Raw genomic sequence first — 8,240 nt, 5'->3', positions numbered from 1 at the left:
GCATCATCAGGAGATGACTAAAGTCCACGCTTTGTCGTATGAAGGTTCGTTTTGCGAATTTTCAGACTCCTGAACCGAACCTTAAAGGAACAATCAGCCTAACTTCTGGTACAGAGTGGTGTCGTAAGCCAATCAGACTGGAGAAATCAAATATCAGTAGAATGATGGTTTTAGATGGAATTGAACTGAGGAATGTGGGTCGAATAATAATAATAATAGTGATAAAACATTAAAACTCAACTTGTGTTACAGAGTGGTGTCGGTCAGCCAATCAGAATGGAGGAATCAAATATCGGTCTAATAATTGTGTTAGATGATATTGAACTGGGGAATGTGGGTCGAAAAATAATAATAATAATGATAAAATGTTAAAACTTTGAAAGTGACGTAGTCAGCGTAGGAGGTGGTGGCGTGGTAGAAAATGTGTGAGGATTTGTGGAAATGAATGGGTTATTAGAAAAAAAATGGAGCAACTGTCAGAAGGGCACTAAGTTGTATATTCGCTGATAATAATCGAATCTTCGCTTACAGCACGTCAAATGAAAGGACAAAAAATCCAGAATTCATTGACGAGAGAACACAAAGATGGCGCAACATGTCAGAAAGACATTAAGTCACAATTTCACCCATGATATTTGGATCTTAACGTGCAGCACATCAAATGAAAGAGAAACGAATGCAGAATGTTATCGACAAAGAAAAAACAAAGATGACGCAACATGTCAGAAAGGAACGAAGCCACATCTCCGTTAATGACAATTGACTGAAAAAGAAAAAAAATGCAGAATTCATCGACAGAGAAAAAAAAACAAAGACAACGTAACATGTCAAAAGGGCAATGAGCCGTATTTTCGTTAATAATGATTTGTTCTCAACGTACAGCACATCAAATGAAATGGAAACTAATGCAGAATTCATCGACAGAGAAAAAACAAAGATGGCGCAATATGTCAGAAGTGCACTAACCTGCTTCTTCGTCAATAAAAGTTGCCTCGTCACGTGCAGCATATCAAAGAAAAAACAAAAGAGGCAACCAAAAGGGCACTGAACCATATTTTCGTCAATAATAGTCGGATCGTCGCATTTGACATGATTCATTCACTCAAAACTGAAATATTTAGAAGATACCAAAGGAGATCTCACGGTGACTATAAGTTCTGGTATGCTTTGTTAGGTATCGAATGATGCGTGCAATTTCGTTAATTCCAGCGACATGATTATTCCAAGACATATTGGTGTCCATTTGAACCTCAAAAAACTTATCGAAGCAGAAGGTGGAACCCCAAAAAATAGGAGAAATAGTACACCAAGTCAGTGAAGAGCGGCATTTTTCTGCCGAAAAATGTTCGAATTTCTTCAAATTTTCCAAATATCTGTAACAGAAAGACAAAACTCAGCTGTGGAACGCTTCTATCTACTAAAGTTAAATATGTGTCGGTGGTATGTAACGAAGGTTTCCATTAAATTCACTGGTTGCGCCCTCTGGAGGATGTTTGTTGCGATACACCATAGATGACAATATTTATTGTTTATCATTTCGAATCCGTTGAATACAAGGGGTTTGGAAATAGAAAAAAACAACGTTTTAACGCTTTGTAGACGTGTTTGATGCTCTATGACCAACACCCGTTATCCATATTTTCATTATTATCCCGATTGTATGACCACCAAACATTCAATATTATCGGGATTGAAGGAAGCTGATAGGTTAGGTGGAGTACCAAGGTGGCCGATAGGTTAGGTGGAGTACCAAGTACCACTATTATTAGTGAAGATACAACTTTGTGCCCTCTTGGCATCGTCTCGGTTTTTTTTCTGTTGATGAATTCTGCATTCGTTTTCCTTTCATTTGATTTGCTGCACGTTGAGATTCAGTTATCATTAATGGAGATGTGGGTTAGTGCCCTTCTGACATGTTGCACCATATTTGTTTTTTCGTTGTTGATGAATTCTGCAATTTTTCTTCTTTCATTTGGCATGATGTACGTGGCGATCCGAAGTTTTTTCAATGATTCTCTTTGCAATTCTTCCTATGCTGTTTCACATTAGGCGCTCGATATTATATTTTTCATTGTCTACACATTAAATCATTTGAAATGAGTACCTTCTCACCCTAAGAAACCCAAAAATACCATATGTTTCAGTATACGATGATTATTTCATTTTTTTGTCAACAAATTATGTGTTTTGAATGAAACTTTTGCAATTACATTACACTCGTAGTTGTTCATAACCCAACAACTTTTAATTTCAAATATGTTCAATGATTTTCTTAAAATGTGCAATTCTTTCTATGGTGTTTCACATTGGGCACTGTATATCATACTTTTCAAAATCTACAAATGAAATCATTTGAAATGAGTACCCACATCGGTCTGTTGCTGCTAGTATAATGAAAATAGGTTATAAGGCCCTTTTGGCTTCGACAAATGATTAATTATGTTTCATGACATCTAAACGAATCCATTGATGTTGAAGTCATCGAAATCGGAGGACCGGAAGTGGAAACCGGAAGTGGTCGTTTTTTGATGGATTCGAAATCTTCTCACCCTATGGAATCCAAATATATCATATGTTTCAGTATCCAATGATTTTTTCATTTTCTTTGTCAATAAATTCTGCGTTTTGAATCAAGCTTCTGCAATTGGAATAAACTCATAGTTGTTCATAACCCAACATTTTTTAATTACAACTTTGTTGAATTTGCAATTCTTCCTCCATTTCTTATCCTTTCATTTGACGTGCTGTGTGCGACGATCCGATCATTATTAATGAATATACAACTCAGTGCCCTTCTGACAGTTGCGCTATTATTTTTTGTAATAACTCATTTATTTCCACAAATCCGCACACACGCCACCACCTCCCACGCTGACTACGTCACTTTCAAGCTTTTAATGTTTTATCACTATTATTATTATGATTCGACCCTCATTCTCCAGTTCAATTTCATCTAGCACAATCAATCGAGCAATATTTGATGTCTCCATTCTGATTGGCTGACCTACACTACTCTGTAACAACAGAAGTTATGTTGGGTGTTCCACAAGGTTCCGTTCAAGAGTCTGAAAATTCGCAAAATGAATCTTCATATGACAAAGCATGGACTTTAGTCATTTCCTGATGATGCTAACTTGGTTAGCGAAACGCGTTAAATGATAAATGACTGTCATATTGAAACACGAAAAACCGTTACGACAATAACGATGAAACGATAACGAATGAACGCACGGAAAACGGTCGAAAACGCACGAAAAACGATCGAAAACGCACGAAAAACGATCGTAAACGCACGAAAAACGATCGTAAACGCACGAAAAACGATCGAAAACGCATGGAAAACAACGTATTTTGAAATGTCATTGTCGAATACTTCGTTCCCCCATTCGCGCCCCATTCGCGCCCCATTCGCGCCCACTAAGCTCAACCTCTCGACACTTTTGGATCTCCTCTTTCTCCTGATGATGCTAACTTGGTTAACAAAGATACGAGACTTCCGACATGTTGGAACGTTCCGTCATGTTGGAAATGATATATTTTGACGCACCCTGTACACTTCGACGTCATATTTGTTTTTCAATGATGTATTTTGAGATACCTTGTACACATTGAGGGATCGCACGTTGAAAACTTACAGCCCCGTGGAACTGTTATGTTTTTTCTTAAATGATGTATTTTGACGCACCCTGTACACTTCGACGCCATATTTGTTTTCAATGATGTATTTTGAGATACCTTGTAACATTGAGGGATCACACTTTGAAACGATACAGCCTCATTAATCTGTAATGTTTTTTATTAAATCTGATTCATTATTAATAATATATCATTTTCGCGCTTTTAATTTTCGTGGAGTAGTTCACGATTAATTCCTAAACCGGCAACGCCACATTGCCCCATAAACAATGATTTATTGTACAACTGGCAACGCCGAACCTGCCATGCTGGCATGTATTCACATTTGACAGATGCCGTCTTATGAGTCTAGTGTTTACAGTGTCCTTCTTCAACCAATAGATAGTTCAGCTAGTGACTCATAGATGACTCTGTGTGTTCTATAACTTTTCTTGTTTCCATATACTTTTGTATCAATGAATAGAGCGCTTATTTTTGTGCGGTTACTGATAACAGGACATGAAACAATTCTGTATGATAAATTATTCAAATGAATCTCTCAATATACGCAAAGCCACGTAAATTTGTGCATCGATTACGTCACACGCGCCTCTCGCTCTTACACACACATACACATCTTTACATGGAATATTAATTATTTCCCAAATCTAAGTATAGTCTTATGAGTCTAGTGTTTACAGTGTCCTTCTTCAACCAATAGATAGTTCAGCTAGTGACTCATAGATGACTCTGTGTGTTCTATAACTTAATTTTCAAACCGGCAACGCTACATTACTCCATAAACATTGATTTATTGTACAACTGGCAACACCTGCTTGCACTAGCAACTGGTAAAACCTCGATCTCCATCTCTCTTTGCATCGATTACGTCACACGCGCCTCTCGCTCTTACACACACATACACATCTTTACATGAAATATTAATTGTTTCCCAAATCTAAGTATATTTTCCTATCTTCAATATGATAATGACGATTACATTCTACGGAAATAAATAAGGACAATGTCTACGGCGTGGACGACCCAGGTTCGAATCTCATAACTATAAACTTTTTTTAATTAAAATCACGTGACAAGGAGGTCTGAGCGCTGATGCGGAATCCCAAGGGGGCCGAGGGGTGAGGAAGAGTCGCAAGAGGGCCTGAGCGGTGATGTGGAGTACTAGGGGGGGGCGAGGGCAAGGGGTTCCATGCTTGAATCGATACGATACTCGTTCCATCCTGCGTCGATGACGTCACACGTTTCCCTCACTCCTGTTTGAACCAAAAATTGCAGAAAGTTTAGCTCCATAAGAAAATACATGGGATTTTGGGCCAGAATCCGCCTTGGTCATCTTCCAATAAATAGTTCAGCTAGTGACTCATAGGTGGCCCTAGGATTAGTGTTTAGTGTCCTTCTTCAACCAATAGATAGTTCAGCTAGTGACTCATAGGTGGCGTTAAGATTAGTGTTTACAGTGTCCTTCTTCAACCAATAGATAGTTCAGCTAGTGACTCATAGGTGGCGCCAGTGTGGTGTACTCGCGACGATGCATCTGGGTCACGTGACAATTTGGAGCGCTCTGATTGGTGTACTCGCGACGATGCGTCTGGGTCACGTGACAATTTGGAGCGCTCTGATTGGTCGCAGGATCCAAAATTGCCAGAATGAACCTCCATAAGAAAATACATGGGGTTTTGATTTGGAAGCCCTGCTGCCTATATACTGATGAAAATTAAAACATATTATTGACAAAAACTGAAAATTAAAAATTGAAAGGTTCCAAACCAAGTTATGTCATGACGTTTCGATTGTTAGTATCCACAATCGTCGTCTTCAGGTGAGGAGATTTTGGTTATTGTATACGGGGATTGTTCACCAAAAACATTCATTTATTTATCAATTTCTATTCTATTCCTTTCGATTTAACCATTTGCACGTGTCATTAAATGATTTGTGTAATTGATGACTTGTTTATTTTGTGTAAATTTATGATCAGAATCATCTGAAAAAACAATTCGTTCAGGCCAGTCTCAACACCCTACACAGTAGGTTAATGGACTGACACCTATCAGAAAACAATTACTCCCCTGGCGTGAATATTTCCAATTTTCACCTTGATTTAATTTGAAAATGTTCAAAAAACAAAATAAGATTCACAATGGCAAAAAACAAACCTCAAAACGGAAGAAAATAACAGAATCTTATATGGCGTCTACTCGTTACACCAGTTTAAAAAATGTCCAAAAGCACAAAAAAATACGACGTTCACAATGAAAAACTCAATGTTTCAGAAACCTAATTGATATAGTTAAATAAAAATTTAATCAAAATAAACAAAAACAATGTATTACTGTCCGAAAATAATCCTCAAAAAATGTTAAAATAACACACAGTCTTATGGCAGCTACTAGAAGTGTCATCAGTGTTAGATCACATCTGTTGTTTAACGTGGCGATTTATGTAAGTAAGCAATCCTGTATGTTCATAATCGTTGCAGATAGCCTTCTTTTTTGCTACTTCTGCTGGTAAACGTTTCTGTTTCCAGGCAAAAAATTGGTTCGCAAATTTGAACGATTTGGCAGTATTGTGCATACGCTGTACCTGTTGGGCTGTTTAGTGATTACTTTAATAAGTGTATAAAATGTAAACACTATACCGTAAACTATCTTTTCAAAACAAAACAGCGAGTTTCTATCAAAATATATTCACCAAATTAATTTAACAAAACTATCAATCTCTGTTCGCAACAACGATCTGCATATGATTCACTTTACCCAAAATAATAACGATTGAAAAACAAGCTTTTATTTAAGTGCCCTCAACAGATCAAAATAAAATTTTGAATCACAGTAGTGTAACAACGTATGTTCTGGACCACTTGGGAGTGGGGGTAACCTATCAGCGTCATCGAAATCGACGCAGGATGGAACGAGTATCGTAGCGATTTGAGCGTGGAACTCCGCCCCTCGGCCCCCTTGGTACTTCACCTAACCTATCGGCCCCCTTGGTACTCCACCTAACCTATCAGCTCCCTCGGCCCCCTTCAGTCACGTGATTTTAAATAAAAAAAGTTTATAGTTATGGGATTCGAACCTGGGTCGTCCGCGCCGTAGACATTGTCCTTAGCCTCTACACCATCGTAAGATATTGAAGTTAACTGCGAATGTTGGGTATTTATAGCGTTAGTTTTGTCAGGACCGAAATTGACTCATTCATTATACTTGACAGCATTATTTTTGATTTCCGTAGAACGTAATCGTCATTATCATATTGAAGATAGGGAAATATACTTAGATTTGGGAAATAATTAATATTTCATGTAAAGATGTGTATGTGTGTGTAAGAGCGAGAGGCGCGTGTGACGTAATCGATGCAAAGAGAGATGGAGATTGAGGTTTTACCGGTTGCTAGTGCAAGCAGGTGTTGCCAGTTGTACAATAAATCAATGTTTATGGAGTAATGTAGCGTTGCCGGTTTGAAAATTAAGTAATAGAATACACAGAGTCGTCTATGAGTCACTAGCTGAACTATCTATTGGTTGAAGAAGGACACTGTAAACACTAGACTCATAAGACTGCATCTGTCAAATGTTAATACATGCCAGCATGTCAAGTTCGGCGTTGCCAGTTGTACAATAAATCAATGTTTATGGAGTAATGTAGCGTTGCCGGTTTGAAAATTAAGTTATAGAACATACAGAGTCATCTATGAGTCACTAGCTGAACTATCTATTGGTTGAAGAAGGACACCGTAGACACTAGACTCATAAGACTGCATCTGTCAAATGTTAATACATGCCAGCATGTCAGGTTCGGCGTTGCCAGTTGTACAATAAATCAATGTTTATGGAGTAATGTAGCGTTGCCGGTTTGAAAATTAAGTTATAGAACACACAGAGTCATCTATGAGTCACTAGCTGAACTATCTATTGGTTGAAGAAGGACACTGTAGACACTAGACTCATAAGACTGCATCTGACAAATGTCAATACATGCCAGCATGGCAGGTTCGGCGTTGCCAGTTGTACAATAAATCAATGTTTATGGAGTAATGTAGCGTTGCCGGTTTGAAAATTAAGTTATAGAACACACAGAGTCATCTATGAGTCACTAGCTGAACTATCTATTGGTTGAAGAAGGACACTGTAGACACTAGACTCATAAGACTGCATCTGTCAAATGCTAATACATGCCAGCATGTCAGGTTCGGCGTTGCCAGTTGTACAATAAATCAATGTTTATGGAGTAATGTAGCGTTGCCGGTTTGAAAATTAAGTTATAGAACACACAGAGTCATCTATGAGTCACTAGCTGAACTATCTATTGGTTGAAGAAGGACACCGTAGACACTAGACTCATAAGACTGCATCTGTCAAATGTCAATATATGCCAGCATGGCAGGTTCGGCGTTGCCAGTTGTACAATAAATCAATGTTTATGGAGTAATGTAGCGTTGTCGGTTTGAAAATTAAGTTATAGAACACACAGAGTCATCTATGAGTTACTAGCTGAACTATCTATTGGTTGAAGAAGGACACTGTAGACACTAGACTCATAAGACTGCATCTATCAAATGTCAATACATGCCAGCATGGCAGGTTCGGCGTTGCCAGTTGTACAATA

This window comes from Leptinotarsa decemlineata, unplaced genomic scaffold (genome assembly GCF_025532065.1).
Source record: "Leptinotarsa decemlineata unplaced genomic scaffold, Ldec_3_MD MMD2_tig00001393_RagTag_RagTag, whole genome shotgun sequence".
NCBI lineage: Eukaryota > Metazoa > Arthropoda > Insecta > Coleoptera > Chrysomelidae > Leptinotarsa > Leptinotarsa decemlineata.
This window is presented reverse-complemented; position numbering follows the sequence as displayed.